The sequence below is a fragment of the Haliotis cracherodii genome, unplaced genomic scaffold (genome assembly GCF_022045235.1).
Source record: "Haliotis cracherodii isolate W230 unplaced genomic scaffold, xgHalCrac1.p SCAF_18, whole genome shotgun sequence".
Classification (NCBI taxonomy): Eukaryota; Metazoa; Mollusca; class Gastropoda; order Lepetellida; family Haliotidae; genus Haliotis; species Haliotis cracherodii.
In genome coordinates, this window is record NW_027266273.1 from 4,013,408 (window position 1) to 4,032,489 (window position 19,082).

A 19,082-nucleotide genomic window follows, 5' to 3' on the forward strand; every position below is an offset into this window, starting at 1 on the left:
TCAAAAGTAACCCAGTGCAAATTGTTTCATAATAAGTCCCCACACCCTATGTGTTTTTATGATGACTGAATTGAGGATTGAGGGTTACCTGTTACCTGGCAGATTGTGTTTCATATGTCACCCTGATCATGCATCATGGATTGTTGTTCATGCTATCAACCACTGATTTGACTCGTCAAGATTTGATTATTTACAGAATGCAATGAGAAAGCTGGTTATTTTGTGGGACAGCAGTGTAAAACAACATTCACTTCTGAAAATGGAAATGTAGGAAAAACGCAACTTGAAAATAATATTTCTGCATGAATCTTTGCAATGACAATGAAGACACCAGGTGTTAGAGGCAGTCAGAGCATCTCCTACCCAACCAATGACACTCATTGTTACGGAAGGTGAAGGGGGAAGGTTTGGGAAGATTGTTCAAGCAATGTAAAGAAATTGTTTCAGCAAGTTATTTGGGGCTGATGATATTTTCCATGGGTGGTAAATCTCCAGTGAAGGGGCAGCTGTATCCTTGAGCTGTTGGTGATTCAAAAGTAGTTCCCAAACACAAGCAATTGGTCTGAATATGTTTTTGTCAAACTGCAGATACCCATAAATGAAACAGTTAACTGGTGGGGGGTGGGGGTGGGGGGGTGAGGATCAGTACAACAGGTGATAAAATCAAATTCGGAAAATAAATCAGTATAATAAATTAATTTGAGATGCTAGCATACAATTACACATGAAATATTTGGAAAAACCCAGTAGTAATACAACTCTTTGTGTTACCTGATGTAACCTTCTCAGCTTCAAACCAGAATATCTTTTCTCATCTATATTTAAGAGATAAACGATGAGTGGGAGTTGTTTATTTCTGACATGAGATATCAACATTTTGTACATCCCCTTTAAGGATGGTAATGAAATGTACAAGCTTTATAAATATTTACGCTATTTTGATAATGATGACTCCCTGAATAGAATCCGACCTCAGCTATGTTGGACAAGTCCATTGTTAAGTTTGGTATTCCCCGCACATTCTCACAATCCTCACATCGATTACCTGTACCTTTTCTCCTAATACTGATTGTCATATCTCTCCCACTTCCGAATGCGATTGTTCGGCCACTGTGTTTATCTGCATTGCCAAGCTAAATCTATGGGGAACAACTCACTAGACACTTCCCTCTTAAAAAAACGTCGTCCAATATATGACGTCATCAAGTTTCGAGCACACGTTCGAATCTCCCGAAATTACGTCATGATAGAACAATGTTTTATTGTGATTAAACCTCATTCCTAGTTGTTCTTTGCGATATATCGTATATTTAGTGATTGAATGCACGCATCACATATTCATAAAACTCCACTGCAGTGAATAGTGCACACTTGGTCTACGTATCACTTTTTGTAGCAGAGACGTGTATCGCTGCTGTGAGCAAATGCACACTATGACACATGGGGCAGCACCTGAAGAGAAAAAAATTAGAAGTTGCCTAAACAACATTGTAAGCAGAATTAGTTTTTAAGAATGTGTACTCATTGGTTTATAAATAGACTGATCCAAAGGTGTATAAATATATTGAATACCCAAAGAAAACTATGAAAATATCAATGTGACATGTGAGTAAATACTCACTGGGTTTAACAAAAATGTCTTGAGCCCTGTAAATCTATGATTAGTTTCGGTGATAGAGGATTCAGGATTGGCATAAGTCTTCAACAATCTCAGCTGTTGGTATGAGGTGATTCAATTGATGGATCAGGTGGACAGGCTCTATGATTTGGTTGATACCTTGTCACCCGTCCCAGTGTCATGAGACTTTGCTCATAATATCAATCACTGTTTTGACCTGTCCCGATTAGATTTTTTCAAGCTGCCTTCATAGAACTAGAATATTTCTAAGTGCTGCATTAAACAAAGAAGCAAACTAGGAACTCATATATATTTTGCCATAAAGCCCTACATATCATGACATACATGTAAACTTATTATGTGACACTTGAGACACCCATCGGGATTTCGGATTAAAAAATTAAAAATTAACCCTGGCAGCCTATACTTGTTGTAGGAGGCAACACGTCCAGACTTGATTATTTACAGGCTGCCATCATATAGCCGGAATATTGCTGATTTTGGCATTAAATAACAACAACTTTATTTCTTCACTTTTCATTTTTTAACGCTCATGCTTCTGCATTTTAAAAAAGGGTCAACGTCAGAGATTTGTTTTTCGTCAAGTTTTTCTAAACACGTTAGCCTGACATGCATTGTTGTGACTAAAGGCATGTTTAGATAGCATTAACCCCAACTCCCGCCGTGTTTTCAACAATGTAAATCTTTCAAAAGAAATAAACTACTTAACCCTGCTTCTTGTTTGCAAGGATCTTAGGCCAAGACTTAAGGTAGAAATCGCCCACTGATAAAACTAGCACTGATAATGAGAACATTGTCCTGACAACTTATTGTCTTTTGAACATCATACTTGATGACAACCTTCAAGCGTGCTAGCCTAATACTTGGGCTGATTGTAGTCTTGTTTTTTTCATCCTGCGTTTGTTGAATTTCTAGAAAAGCAACTGTGTTGTCTAATTGAGGATTGATGTGATAGAGTGCCCAGCTAACCATGGTAGGCCTAAACGCTTTATTTGCTTTTATTAAAGCCACTTCACATTGCACGAGTGAGATTATGATATAGGCATGTGTCAGTCAGTCCTTAAGCTGGAGAGCTCGCTGACAGAGTGGAACATAATAGTTATTGTACAACTTATTCTCATTGAGTGTTATGGGTCAAGGTCATGTGGAAAGTGGGTCCATTTTGTGCGGGGACATTGTTTCCAAACGCATTGTGTGCTAATGGAATCTTACATTCATTTTTTTTGTTTCATATTTGAAGTATTTTTTTAGTACGAATGAAAATGACTGTTTGACGGAATGAAAATGGTCAACATTAATGGATTTGGCTTAAAATTTTCATTTACAGCCAGAAATTGTTGGGTGACCTTGAATCTAAGACATATGCATGGTAGTAGCTGATAGTTGATAAGCTATTACACAGGAAAATTCAGAATTAATAAAGGGCACGGTTTGAACAGTATTCTAAGTGGACAGATTCTGTATACCAGAATCTCATGGTGGTGGATCCCGAATCTCAGAATCACCCAAATTAAAGTCATCACCCTGGTTGATCCATCAGCATCATCAATGTGGTAGGTGTCAGTCACTTCAATATTGTAGTCATATTGTCAGAGAACCAGGCTCAGTTTGAATATTGCTGATGGTGGAGACACCTAATGGTTACAGCTTTTGCTTGTCACGCTGAAGATCCGGGTTCGATTCCCCATGTGAAACCCAGGTATCCCCTGCTGTGATACTGCTGGAATACTGTTAAAAGCAGCATAAAACCATACTCACTCAGTTTGAATATTACTTAAATAAAATTTATACAACCATCACATATTCTGATTTTCTTTTTCAGTTGTTCACACAGACAAACCCTCATGAATATATATTTCAACAAAATAATAGCTCCCTGAAAATAAATATATCGACCACCCAGTTATAATGTAAAAGCAAGTTGCACTCCATTCAACACAAATAGTTGACATAGCTGCCAGGTCTCAGTTACAGGGCTGTGTGTAGTATGACCAGTGCAGTCACAGATTACATTGTCACGTTAAGTGTGTACTAAGGTACGATTTGATCACCAGCTGAATGTCCGAGATCGTATCTGGCATATTGATCCAGTCACACGAACAAAACAGAAAAAATACTTTGGGTTGAACACCCAGCGTTTTGGCTTTGGGACATTATTTAATCTGTGAGATTAAGAGTTCAAGATTATGTTTGTTTGTTAATATTGATATTTGCATAGCACTTCAGATCGGTCTTGTACTTGCTGATGTGGGTGTGTGACATGTGTCAGGTGAAAAGTGAAGATTTAAGTACTACTTTCTTTGTCATTATTAAAAAAATATGTAACCTGGATTCAGTTGTTCAGGATACATGTTGTCGTTTTTAAAATATGTGTAGTTCATGGGCTTGGATCGTTGAAGAGGTTTTTATTCTTGGGTCAACTGCATAGTGACCTTGACCTTAACCTTTATTTGACCTTGACATTACCTTGTATGGGTGTTGCCAGGTTAGGGTTCCCTTTTGACTGACACCTGGTGCCATAATTAGGTGTTTGATTACGAATGTTTTCAACATCTTTTGCATTTATGGATGTATAAACAAAAAATTATGCACTGTGCAAATTCGAAAATTACGCAAAGTTTGCACACAAGTTTATAAAATATATTGCTTGGTTAGATAATCAAACAATGAATCACTTGCAATTTATTTATAATGATTTGAGAGTAAGGATTCTATCAGTTGATGCTTTTACCTTATTGGATCTTAACATGTAAAGGAGATATGAAAAACCCTAAGGCTTTGAAGCCCTGATTGATTGTGGTTTACCTTAAAGGAGTTAGTTTTGTATATCCAGTCAAGAAAAATGCTGATCTTGAATCTTTGTTGATGGTTAATTAGAAGCAGTAAAATATTCATGATACTGTCGACATAATGTATTTATTGGATTCATGTTTTCAGACATAACAAATAATATTCATGTATTGTATATTTATTATATATTATATTGAATGCTTCTCATCTGGTGCAAGGGGGCACGGGTGGGCTAGTCGTATAAGGCGTCGCTATTCGCTGTGCAGAGTTGCATCCCTTAGGCACGCCAAAAACCTATGATTATGGGTTCGAATCCCGGTTCGCCCCCAATTATGTTTTTAGGTTTGTCAGCACCATACCCGTGCTCGTGGGTTTAACCGAAGTGGTAAACGTCTGAGACCTGCATCACATGGGGCTTTCCTCCCACATTAAGCTGACACACCATGATAAAACTGGAATAAAAGCGGCTTTTAACAGAACTCACTCACTCACTCTGGTGCAAACTCTTTTTCTTGTGAATGTGGATCGTTTGTTCAATGTTAAGTAGATTAAAATGTAAATGTATAATTGTAAGAGTGTGATTTTTCATGAAGTTGTCAGTATCATAGCAACATGATTTTATTAAATATTTTGCTGTAGAGTATCAGTTTGCATTTCTTGAGATTACACACCCTCCATCTATTCTTTACTAAAAAAAACAAAAAAAACACCTAAAACGTATTTATAGTAAACTAGCAAACCAACAAGCCCATCACTCCCAATACACATAACACTTAACAGTTTGAAATACATGTATCCTCATTATATCAAACTTCATCACCCGACCAAACCCCAGCACCAAGCTCTCGTTCACAAGTCCATGAAGACCAACCCTACCATTCCCCTCCATCTCCTAATGTGATGGCATACCATACCACCCAAGACCAAACTCATTTGCCAAAATTGTAAGTTCTAAAAAGATGGTATTGTATAGTTCTTACTTCATGCCTGTCATTGTTTGCTGGCTCATGTCAAAATGGATTACGTAACAGGACAAAAACGTGACATGCAGTTGTGAAATGTCAGTGGAAAGAATACAGATTGACATTCGTTCGTGTCTAAGATCCTTGAAGGACAGGTGCTCCACTTGAGCAGGGAATCTTGTCTGTGCATCGCAAGGTGCATCTGCGCAGTGGGGATAATTTTGTGTGGTAATAGCTAAAGTACACCTGCGCTCTGGTTGATTTACGTAGTTTTGGTGTCTTTGCTTGCAGTTTGAGGTTCCGTGCTGAGGTAGATTTTTCCATTTGGGTGTCATCGCTAACATGGAGATCTGTATTGTGTGTAGTAATTGAGTCTAAGGATTTATCTAGGAAGTGTGGATGTCTGATTGTATATCTTTGCCATGAAGGTGTCAAAGTATATATCTATGTAGTGTGGGTGTCAAAGGATATATCTATGCCTTGTGGGTGTCAAAGGATATATCTATGCCTTGTGGGTGTTAAAGGATGTATCTATGTAGTGTGGGAGTCAAAGGATATATCTATGTAGTGTGGGAGTCAAAGGATATATCTATGTAGTGTAGGGTCAAAGGATATATCTATGTCTTGTGGGTGTCAAAGGATATATCTATGCCTTGTGGGAGTCAAAGGATATATCTATGTAGTGTGGGAGTCAAAGGATATAACTTTGCCTTTTGGGAGTTAAAAGATATATCTATGTAGTGTGGGAGTCAAAGGATATATCTATGCTTTGTGGGAGTTAAAGGATATATCTATGCCTTGTGGGTGTCAAAGGATATGTCTTTGCCTTGTGGGAGTTAAAAGATATATATATGTAGTGTGGGAGTCAAAGGATATATCTATGCCTTGTGGGAGTTGAAGGATATATCTATGCCTTGTGGGTGTCAAAGGATATATCTATGCTTTGTGGGAGTTAAAGGATATATCTATGCCTTGTGGGTGTCAAAGGATATGTCTTTGCCTTGTGGGAGTTAAAGGATATATCTATGCCATGTGGGAGTTAAAGGATATATCTACGCAGTGTGGGTGTCAAAGGATATATCTATGCCTTCTGGGAGTTAAAGGATATATCTATGCCTTGTAGGAGTTAAAGTATATATCTATGCCTTGTGGGAGTTAAAGAATATATCTATGCCTTGTAGGAGTTAATGGATATATCTATGCCATGTGGGAGTTAAAGGATATATCTATGCAGTGTGGGAGTTAAAGGATATATCTATGCCTTGTGGGTGTCAAAGGATATATCTGTGTAGTGTGGGAGTTAAAGGATATATCTATGCCATGTGGGAGTTAAAGGATATATCTGTGTAGTGTGGGAGTTAAAGGATATATCTATGCCATGTGGGAGTTAAAGGATATATCTGTGAAGTGTGGGAGTTAATGGATACATCTTTGCCTTGTGGGTGTCAAAGGATATATCTATGCCTTGTGGGAGTTAAAGGATATATCTATGCAGTATGGATTCTAATGATATATCTTATGCAGTGTGGGTTCTAAGGATGTTTTTTATGCAGTGTGGGTTCTAAGGATGTTTTTATGCAGTGTGGGTTCTAAGGATGTTTTCATGCAGTATGGATGTCAAAGGATATATCGATGGACTGTGACCATTAAATTCAATACTGTCTTAGTCCTAAGCTATATCAATATTTTCAAATACATGTTTGCTTGAGAACAATTTGTCCTGGGTGGCTTGTTCATTAGGCATATGGTTTCATAAATACCACTCCAAAAGTAAAGGATAAGCAAAGGCAAAAAGTCACTTTGTTGGGGTAAAAAAGTACACCTTTACAACCAGCACACCTACATATAATTAAATCCATATCACATAGGTCAGTTTTTCCAATGCTACATTTACCTAATGGCGCCAGCACTCATCAGTAGAGTTTATGTCCTAACACTTCCCATTGGAGCATGTATTAACTGTATGGACATAACAAACAAATTACTCTGCTTCTTCAATGTTTCTTTTGACAGTCAGCTATACGCAGCTTTCAGACAGTGTTTACAAGACTGCGGTTTGTTACAGGAATGTGTCAAATGTTTTTGTCAGCATGCTTTTGGCAAGGTAATGACAACAGACAATGTTGATCCTAGTAGACAATGCATTCAGACGGTTAGGCTTATGTATGCATTGCTAGTTGTTGGTCTAATCGTACATGTCTTCAAGAAGGGAGCTTGTTTACTATTCCTGAAGACTAAATTAGCTTTGGCACATAGCCTTGTAATAACCTGGGCCCAGTTCCACAAAGTGATCTTAGCGCTAAGACAATAATAACTCCCAAACTTGAACATTGGCTATAATACTGTAAATCTTGAAATTAACGCGAGTGTGAATTAAATGCGAAAAATGTTAGCGGTCTTTGTTCGCATTAACGAAACTTTGCATTTATGTCTCCAAAATGACAATAAGACGGCGTCACTGCACACTTTGCATAGCGGAAATACCAACATGAATATATAAAAAAACACGGTTTATTGAGCAGAAGTTGTAACAAGCACATAACAATGTAATTTAAAGAATAGGAATAGGCATCCTGTGAGTTATCACTGCGGGGATCAAGAGTTCTACCCACTTGTGTCAACTTAGGCATCACTGGCCACTCTAATCATCGAACTGCGGTTCAATTATTTTATTGCCTTTGAACTTCCTTAATGCCAGTCAACAGAATAAAAATATATAGTGTGTTTATTATAAGGAAAAACTTTTGATTGTTATTACGTAAGTTCTCTACTCAGTGCCAATGAGCGGTACTATTTGCTGTTTGATTGGATTAAAGAAATTATATTTATCATTCTACTTAGGATGGGGTGGGGGAGTCACATTGATTTTGAGATGATGAAGTCTGGATAGTGCCTTGAAAACCTGTGAAGATCCGGGGTAGAACAGGTCTTCAGCAACCCAGGCTTGCAGTAACAGGCGACTATGCTCGTCGTAAGAGGCGACTAACGGGATCGGGTGGTCAGGCTCCCTGACTTGGTTGATGCAGGTCATCGTATCCCAATTGCATAGATCGATGCTCATAATATCAGTCACTGGATTGTTTGGTCCAGACGTGATTATTTACAAACCGCTGTCATATAGCTGGACTACTGCTGAGTGTGGCGTTTAACAACAAACAAAACAAAGTGTCTGGAGTCCAGGGAACAGGAAATGGCTTTGATCGTTTTTGAATGAATTGTTTTTTTGTTACAAGGAACACTGGGAATAAAAGATTTCATGGCTTAAATGTAAGACTAGCTTAAACCTCCTTATCCTGAAGTTTGGTTGAAAATTTGATGTAATAGGTGCTGGTGAACATTTTCTACGTCTTTCCAGTAATTCTCCTTGAAATAAATACGGGGCATTTTGACCTCTCCCCCTTCTAAAATCATGCCCATATGCCCTCAAACACATTCATTTCGGAAACATTATATATTATTCATTGAGGCAAACTGTTCAAATTTCAGATATTCTCAGGAGGGAGTGTTCCTTTGAAATGATATCAGGGTGTTAAAATAACTCACAAACTGACTAGACAAATGTTTCCCAGAAAGATATGAACAAGTCACTGGGTCAACAGCATTTGAAAATATTGCTTGCTCCCTATAGGAAAATAAGATATTAAATGTCGGCCTTTGTACGAAGGGCTAAGTTTGTGTGCGTATTACATTATCAAGCAAAACAGAAAGGCCAAATCTACACTAAAAATACATGTGTTAAAGTGTGATCATTCAAGCCATCAGTTATTCAACTCAAGTTTGTACAACAGTAAAGTAAATACAAAACATCAACTTCAAAGACAAGAAGCGATCCCGTTGGAGTTTTGCCGTGCCCCTCTTCCCTGTGAGGAGCTGAAGGACAGAAATGTTTTCACAAGTCATTCGGGAGGAAATCGGATCCAAATGATTGGGAAAGAGTCAACAGACGCAAATGAGGCGCATTTAGTCATGTGATCGTGGGCAAGGAACCCAGACTGTATGGGGTCTCAGCTGTCAGTGGATTGCCAGAGATGGCAGCAGATTGTGCACTCCAAAACTGTACCTTGTTTCTTGGTGCAAGACAAAATGGAGGCAAAAACGTTTATTATCATGATCACATTTTTTCCGTTTTGTTTCCTCTTTGGAAGGGGCTGCGTCTTGGTGTTCTTTGTCTCGTGGAAACTATCAAAAATAGAAATTGCCTTGTGCTCTACAGCCCATCTGCGTGTTGAGATTTTGCTTTAGCATATTTCCCATCTTTTATGAAACCTTGTCTTTTAATGTTTTGGAAAGTTTTTTTTGTGTGAGTTTTTGAAAGTCAGTGAAATTTATTTGCAAATTATTTGAGTTGTTGTGATTACTTTCATTTATAGCAATTTTCAATATCCTCAGATCTTTGTATTAAATTAGTTGAACTTATTTATATGCTCAGAGAAATATGTATGAAGAGTTCACAATAAAGATATGAATAAAACATATATAATATATTTGGCAGAGAATGTGAAGTATTTTGAACAGAACAAATTTTATGCCTTTTTTATCACATATAATCAAGAGGCTAATGCGTAAAAAAAGGATGAAGAAAGGGGTAAAAGAAGATGCAGCAAGATCCTTGATTGTGAATGCGCTATTAAAGACATTGTATTTCATACTGTCCATATAAGGTTATTGGGTTAGTTTTTCTCTTTTAAGTTCATGATAAAATTTTTCTTCACTTTCAATGTTATATAATTATCAATTATAAATTCAAAGTTAATGTAGTATCATTGTCATTTCAAGATGATTTGGCCCAGTTTACAATGTCATGAAAACCTGTGTCAAGGTTACATATTGTTTATATTAGTCTGTTTTCATCATAACATCTTGAAATTTCAAGAAAAAAAGATAGAAAAAAATGGCCCTAAAAGGCTTCCGTACAGTCAACACATACACACAAAATATCATGTCACCTTCAAGATGTCATAATTATCTAATATTCTTGCATTCTTCGAAGTAAGGGTGTATAGTCTTCTTTCAACACAGCAAATACAAAAGTGGTATGTTATGTAACAAAACTAACTTCCATTTAATACCCAATAACTGACTCCTGTGTAGCTTGTTGTAATATGTCAAGCATTACGACCTCTAGCTATAGGACTGTACAAAGACTGTACAAATGTTAGTGAGGCATATGCCAACTCACGTCCAACAAGAAGCATTACAGTAATGGCCCTGCACAGAGCATACAGAGCTCCTTGCACAGGTGGCCCTATTGAACAGGTGTTTGAATAAACAGGTACACTTTGTCAGCATTCCTGTGTTTGACAGGGATCCCCTTACCCGACATGTGCCCAATTGTAAATTACGCCAAACCAGTTCCCATAATGCCTCAGCTGTCGCATATACATCAGCAGCTTTATCGTGGCTCTCCTATACTGGAGAAGTAATTACCACGTCTCATCAGCCTCTTATAAATAAGCCCAGGTGGACCTACTTCTGGATTTAGACCCTGTCGTTACTGCACTATTAAAAATTGGGAATGAAAGTTATTGCGGGATCGAAAAGTAGGAATGAAATTGTGATAGCTGAGGTGCAGTATAAAAAAATGTTACATGATTTGTTTGTTTTGTTTGTTTGTTTTTTCTTTAATGTATCATTTCAATTCGGTTTCAAGTCTGAATGTTATTTACCTTTGTGTGCAAATATGGTTTTGTTTGTGATGTTTAGCATGGGGTGTGTTGGAGTAGGGTGGGTTTAGCTTTAGCTGGTTGTGAAAAGAATTGTGCATGCTGTACAAAAGGATAATAACCAAAAATTGTTAGAAGCGGTCAACCATGAAATCTCACTAGCCATTGTCTGAAATAGAGGGGTTTTCTTGAAACTAGCATCCCAAAAACTGTAGTATTTGACATTAGGGTTATGACAAGGACTTTATGACTTTCATTTTGATGTTGAATACTGCCACCTAGCTTTCTACCGGGTACCCATGTCAGTGATGGCCACAGACACTTAATGTTGCATATATCATCCACTGCCTTTTTGTGGTACTGTAGTGTATCATATTCAGAGTATCATCTATCAGTCACTGGTTTGTCTGGTCCAAACTCAATCATTTACTGGCTTACTTATTGCTATAATACAACATTCACAAGTTTCCCTGCAACATATGAGGGTTACAGATGACTTATTGGATCTGGTGGTCAGGCAAGGTGACTTGCTTGAATGGGTGTCATCCCTGCTGAAGGCATAGATTATTGCTCATATCAAACTGGTTTGTCTGGTCCAGACTTGATTATTTACAGGCCGGTGTCATATAGATGAAAATTTGAGTGAGAGTTTCAACAACAAACAAACAAACAAATATACAATTTACACTTGTCAGAGGGGTACACAAAGTATGTGATCTAGACTTCCAGTTGTTGGACTTTCTTTTTGTGGAAGTCTTGGTGGCTGAGTAGGTTAGATCACCGACTTTGTGTCCTGGCGAGTAGGTGCCTCACTTTTGCAGTGTGGGTTCGAATCCCAGATGGGACTCAATCTGTACTTTATTAAGAACATGGAAAGTGTTATCCCAAATGTAACATTTGTTATAGACAAACAAAACATTGCAGATCTCAGAAATCTGGCTACTTTTTCTTCATCTGTCTACCAAGCCAAAAGAACAATATCGTAAAATATATATGGAAGTTTTCACATTTTGTATGAAAATGGCGCTATGACCTAATTGCGGATGATAACCGAAAGCTCTGTAGGCGTTGTATGTGTAAAGCATGATCTTGGGAGGTCCTGTTGTATCTAAATGTCTACAAATAAAATATTTTTCTAAATGTACTCAGAATTCCCTTGCCAATTAGTGATTCAAAAGTCCTGCTTTTGGGGCATACCTTGTATTTACACATCTTTAAATCTTCACTTCATTGATTATTTAATGATAATCGAGGGAGTGGTTTATAAAAACAGAATATTGAATTTTGAACGTCAAAAAAATGTTGTGCAAATAGTTTTTTGGGAATGAAAACAAGCACCTGACAATATGGCGTGCAATGGTAGGTCGGCCATCTTGAACATGTGTTCGAGCACTCTGGTGCAAGTCGTGAAATAAGGAGAATGACTGTTTAAATGTCATCAGTTGAAGATAGCTACTGTTAGGACAGATGCGTTCAAATGTGAGACCTGCTTCGAAATATTTCTTGAATGGGGATCTCCTCTTATTCATACAGAACTGTAAACATGATATTTGATTATGATTTCTAGGGCAGAGGATAATTTGGGATACATCCCAATAAATATTTCCTATCTTGTGGTCCAGATTTGTTTATTTGTTTATTAGGCCAGGATTTGTTCGTGCATATATTGGAGGAAAATGTCATGAAATGTTGAGGAGAACAGATCCTTGCTTGTTGGGTAATTGCGATCAGATTTCAATATCAGAGCTGTGTATAAGGTCATATACAATATTGCCCAGACATTGCATTACTTGATGTATATTTATTGAATTTTGAATTAAGTTGGATGTGAATCATATTCTTATTAGAAAAAAATAAAATATATATATATATATATATAGTGACAGAGAAAATATCATTTAAAGATTCATTTGTCACCTATCATGACCAACAGTCACGTTTTTTTGTCATATTCTTTACATAAATATCTTAAATTATTTTTGGAGGATTAGATTCTCATCTCTGACTGATTTACAGATTCCTTTTTTTAAAATTCATTAAAATTCCCCGTAAATTTGAAAATGTATCTATACCACTCAAAAGAAGTTAAAGATCATGCAATTCTTTCACATACCAAGTTAATCTGTCATGGTTGATGGGTGTTGCAACAGAATTGTGTGTGGTCTTTGACTTGTTTTGAGTAGTATATATGGATATTGACAAGGAATGTTTTGAGAAGAATGTTTAATGGATATATTGTCGGTTGATATGAGTCCACTTAACAACCACATTTCTCAAGTGCCACAGATCTCATGGAGGTCAAGGGTGGCCCAACTAAAGTGGCACATCTGGCAGTCAGTGGTATCTTGCTTAGCTGCTTATTCTGGGTTTGAATCCCAGATCCATAACATGCCAGTGTGCTTTGTCAATATGGTAAATGTCAAAAACACATGAATCACTTTTAGGCTTTTCATCCAACACTAAAGTTTGCTTGATACTTTATATGTTGGATGCGATGTTAAACCCCATTTCACCTCATCCACCTGTAATTCAACATTAAATCAAGAATATTTATTACATCTAATATGAGTCATTATTGAACCGGTGCATAACAATATCATGCTCAATAACATGAATACGATACATTTTCAGTAAAAATGTTTTTCCAGTTAATTAAAGTGAGTAATGTTTCACTTATCTACTCTTTCAAAAGATGAGTTAAAACTTGGCACAGTGTCTACATTTTTTATTATCAATATGAAATCTAAAATTCAAACAGATCATTTAGCAGTTTATCAATGATAGAAAAAAGTGATAGATGTGATCATGTTTTCCTTATCATATCTTCGTTAAAAGAAGTTTTGCAATTTTTGCGTATCCAGTCCATGAAATTAGGATTTGTATCCAAAATTGGATTATTATTTCAAAGTCATTATTTCGCAATATATAATGTTTAATTCTTAAGGAGAATTTGATCATAATCTTATGTAAGAGAAGAGGAAGGATAGGGGCTCTTGGGGCCTTGGAAAGTGTCAAATTAGTAGATAACAAAGACTTGAAATATTATCATGAAAATGATCAGGCATAATTACATGACTAACATTTATTTTTCTGTCTTTCACTTTCAAGTTTAAGCCTGCTCATATGAGAAAGTATGTAAGAATGGTTGAAATCTTGAGTGAACTGACTTCGTGATGAAATCTAACCGTGCACAAGTGACCCAAGACGTATTTGTCTCCATATGTTTCACTCTCGTATACTAGATCTCCTAAGAAAATAAGTGTGGGTCAAAGAATTGCTGCTACTCAAATTCATAACATGCCTTTTGGACACAATTTAGCAAATGTAATATAATTAATTAAAAATATTATTATGTTGTAAGTCTTAACAAATTCTGCTTCTCATTCATTTTAACAGATCCGACACCTTTCTAAACAAGTTTCTTACATTTCTTAAAATGAGCAGATTCTGAAAAGGGCCCTTGTTATACCTCGTCCTTTTCTTGGTGCCAGTGTGTTTTCACATGGCGGACACCTTCATTGTGTTTGTAACATTGAACTTATCTAAAATCAATCCACCCAATAAGAATTACAGGAAGCGCAGCAACCAACCAATCAGAATCCAGATGTAATCCTGTTTACATTGAATATTGTCAAGTTTGTTGGAAATTTCCTGCATGTTCAAAATGTCAAGGTTTGTGCAAGTGAAGATATTTTGAACATAATCTCAATTAATCGCGTCACTGAACTTCAAAATTGAGTTCAAATCGGTGAATTTTAGGAATCCTAGATGGTCATGGAGTACAAAACATGTCAGGGACAATTATCAACATAATGGTCTTATCTGGTACCGATCTGTTTGATCTTCCAAGTTGAGATTTCTAACAAGAAAGAGCATGTCAGTTTTGTTGAGCATATTGGGATCAAGGCATTTGGTTTGAGTGGAATTAAAGTTAACATGATGAAACAAATGGGATGGTTTACGAATAAAACAGCTGTCCCTTGATAAAACAGCTGTCTCTTTTATTTAACTTGATGTGATCAATGAATTGGTTACATGATAAACCGCACTGACTAACAGCGAACTGCGTTGACTAACAGAATATACATCAGATCCAGTTTAAAGTTTACATCCATTAGATCACTGTATCATGTTAATTGGTGGTGACAGTGCTGTCAATATTTGTTACCATAAACCAGTGAATTGGTTGATGAGAAAATATTTTTTATTTATGGAATTCTCCCTGTTTAAATATTCATGTCAGAATCAGAAAATTGATTTTCTAGGTAATTGTGTTTTGTATTATAATACACCTCTTTTGTAAAACAATCATGTTAGAATCAGAGAATTGGTTTACAAGGTAATAGTATATTTTATTCATGATACACATCCTTTATAAAATTATCCCATTTAAATTTTTCGCCCACATCAAACTAACATGCCGTGATATAACTGAATGGTTTTCAAAGTGGCATTAAACCCAACTCACTCAGATTACAATCAATGAATTTGTTTCCCGGTTAATAGTATTTTTTATTCAGCACACACATATCTGATAGAATTATCATGTTAGAATCAATGAATTGGTGTCCAGGGTAATAGTACTTTGTAGTCATCATTTTTATTATTACTAGATATTAGTTTCTGTCTTTTAAAATGTACCGGGGAAATTAAACAGTTAAATTTATAACTTAGCATACAGAGAAATGGGATTCTAGTCTTGCTACACCAACAGGTTTAATTATGCATAGCACCAATGGTTGGTTGGTTAGTTTGTTGTTTAACGCCACACTCAGCAATATTCCAGCTTTATGATCGCGATGTGTAAATAATCGAGTCTGGACCAAACATTCCAGTGATTGACATCATGAGCATCGGTCCACGTCATTGGGATACGATGACATGCATCAACCAAGTCAGCAAGCCTTACCACCCGATCCCGTTAGTCGCCTTTTACGGCAAGCATGGGTTGCTGAAGGCCTATTCTACCCAGGATCTTCACGGGTCTAGCACCAATAGCTGTGATATAACTTGAATACTGTTCAAAGCGGTGTTGAACCCAACTCACTCACTCACTCACTCACTCACTCATAGCATTGATGAATTGCATCAATAAGAATTTCAGTGCTTACCGTATATGACCGCGTATAAGCCGAATTTTGAGGACCAAAAAAAAGATTCTGTAGAAAGGGGTCGGCTTATCCACGGGATACACTTTCATGATAGTATTTTTCAGATCGTAATCTGTCAGAAACATCGCCTGAATGACGGTCCGATAGATCACAACTTCCCGAAAGTTTGGAAGTTGCCACGACTAGAGCCATTATTGTTATAAATTATCAATAAAGTTATTATTATACACCAATGTTGTCATTATTAAAAAAATGTTATACATGTTACTACTTCCGATAATAAGTTTTCAATTGAATGTTCAAAGTTTATCGTTCTTCGTAAACTCCACAATTTTTACATGTAACAATATATGTAATTCACAGCTATAATATATAATCCCCAGATGAAATCGCCAATAGCTATTACGTACGTTTTGCAAAGTTCATAAATTGATAATGAACAAGTGTCTACCTTTATTGAAAGAGGCAAATAAACAACTGTATCGGCGAGTTATTCCGTTCGCCATTTGCAAAAACATGTGATCAGCTGTTTCCTGTGACGTCACAAACGGTGATCACTGTGATTGCTTCCTGTTGTTTAAAAAGCAACACGGTACACAAGGAAATGAGCATTGATAATAACGGGCCGATTGGTATTGTCATGTTGTTTACACAAACATTTTCAAGTTGTGGGTGCTTAGCGATCGTGTTGGGAGTAGGGGCTTAATTCCTTTGTTTTCGAGAGATTAGTTTAATAAACTGGAGAAGCCTGTGAGTAAGTGATGGTCATTCAATGTGTTCATAGTATGATAGTTTATTTAATTCAATTGGATTAACATACAATAGTGGTGTAAAGGGGGTTATAAAAGTTAGTATATTTTTACTGACTGACTTAAATCTCCAAAGTAAGTAAGTAAGTACTGACTGACATTCTCATCATGAGTTTGAAACGAATACGCCATACTTACGATGCTGAATTCAAACTCGCTCTAGCTGATATATTTTCTCACGGGTTCATAATTCTATATACACCGATTCACAAAATGGCGCTTGTTGTTGATGGCAACATATAACGATCATTATGAGATTAAAAAAAACAACGAGAAACAGCTTCCCACATTATGAAAGTGGATGACTGGTTTGTTAAATCTTTATTAGAAATAATAATGACTTTTTCAATATAATTACAACGTTTTTCATCTTATATTTTTGAATATCTGCGAGTACCGGCACATGTCTTGCAGTCCGACTTCGCAGTGTTTTTTGCCTTTCAATTCCTGGTTCGGCTTATCTGCGGGTCATATCATTTTCTCTCGTATTTCAATGGTCAAGTTAGCACCTCGGCTTATCTACGGGGTCGGCTTATCCGCGGTCATATACGGTAGGTTATAATGGCTGCCTCACATACCTAGAGAATAAATCAAACAAGAGTCATCGGGAGATGACATATCCCCCTGGTCTGGTGCAATTCAGAAATGTAATTTGGCATCTTATACCCCACTTTTGATTCATTGCCATTGATACCTTCAGTTCAGTGAAGAAAAAGCTATTGCTGTTCAATATCTTTCTGAAACACAGGCTTGTCTGCTGCCATTGTCACATAAGTTAATGACACACTGCTGTAGCATAATAGGAACATGTGTCCATAATCGTGCAGTACCCACACTTTGATGGACATCAAACCTGAGTCAGCAGGAGATATTACACATAGCACTTGGATTACTGATGTAGTAAATAAAAGTCGCGTTGTTGAAAGATCGATTTTTGTGTGGACCAGTAAGGGTTATAGTCAAACACAAATTGCATTATTTTTTACATGCACTTCGCTGTGCAGAGTTGCGGCCCTTGGGCATGCCAGAAACCTATGATTGTGGGTTCGAATCCCGGTTCGCCCCAATTGTTTCTAGGTTTGTCAGCACCATACCCATGCTCGTGGGTTTCACCGAAGTGGTAGACGTCTGAGACCTGCATCACTTCAGGCTTTCCTCCCACATTAAGCTGACACGCCGTGATATAACTGGAATACTGTTAAAAGCGGCGTTAAACCAAACTCACTCACTCACTCACATTATATATAGAGATATTACTTATTATTTTCATTCATAGTGTATAAACATTTATATATATATATATGTACTGAAGGGGGATTTTAATAATTATGAATGTCAGTAAAATACACTATTTGAAGCAATTGTTTTTACTGTATGAAACTTAACACCTGTATACTTGAACAGTGGCTGACCTGACCACTGACTGTCAAACCAGCGGGAGCTTTAGGGGGGAGGAGGGGAGGGGTCATGGCTGGCAGATATTGGTGAGGGGGATATACCTTGTGACAGACTGTGACCTCCATTTACAGATTCGCCTTCTCAATTACTCGTCCTAGCTCGTCTCAGCTCTGAGGTGGCTTGCTTGGTTTGAAATAATGCCTCTATGTTCAAACAGATGTACGTTTTTCACAGATTATATATTAGGAGATTTAATGTCAAGTGATTTAACACTGAACGGTTTTATATTCAAAACATGTTTTAGTGATATTATATCCAAAGATTATGTGTACGCTGTAAATTTTTGCAATATGAGAACCTATACATTTCATTGCTCATGACATGAATAAGTCTACGAAAAAGAATAACAAATTAATCTGATAACCCAAAACTTATTAACTGATAGAACTTATTCCTTTACATAACAGTAACATACATTGTAAAATATTAATCATGGCTTTTTCATGTTTAAAGTGACTTTTACAGCAAAATTAAGACTAAAATAATCTCTTCCATTTGGAAATTTAAGCTTTTTCAGATATCTCAATGAGAATAACTCTCCATTATTTCAAGTGTTATTTTGAACATAATAAGCCTTTAGGAGCCATAACTAAGTATGTAATGTCACAATAACAGCCATGAACTATGTACCACACAAACTCGAGCAATAA

The 19,082-nt window shown here is 36.7% G+C and overlaps 1 protein-coding gene across 4 annotated transcripts in view; it reads right to left on the reverse strand.

The window, feature by feature from the left end:
• The window catches only part of LOC139465684 (frizzled-5-like), a 202,529-nt gene that overhangs the window by 65,947 nt on the left and 117,500 nt on the right, over positions 1–19,082 (reverse strand). The window contains exon 1 of one of the 4 annotated variants that reach the window (XM_071247465.1): positions 18,474–18,502. The exons of the other annotated variants lie outside the window; for them this stretch is intronic. The gene's annotated coding sequence lies outside the window, so the exon portion shown is untranslated. Of the gene's footprint in view, positions 1–18,473; positions 18,503–19,082 lie in introns of those variants that run through there. 4 annotated transcript variants of the gene reach the window in all.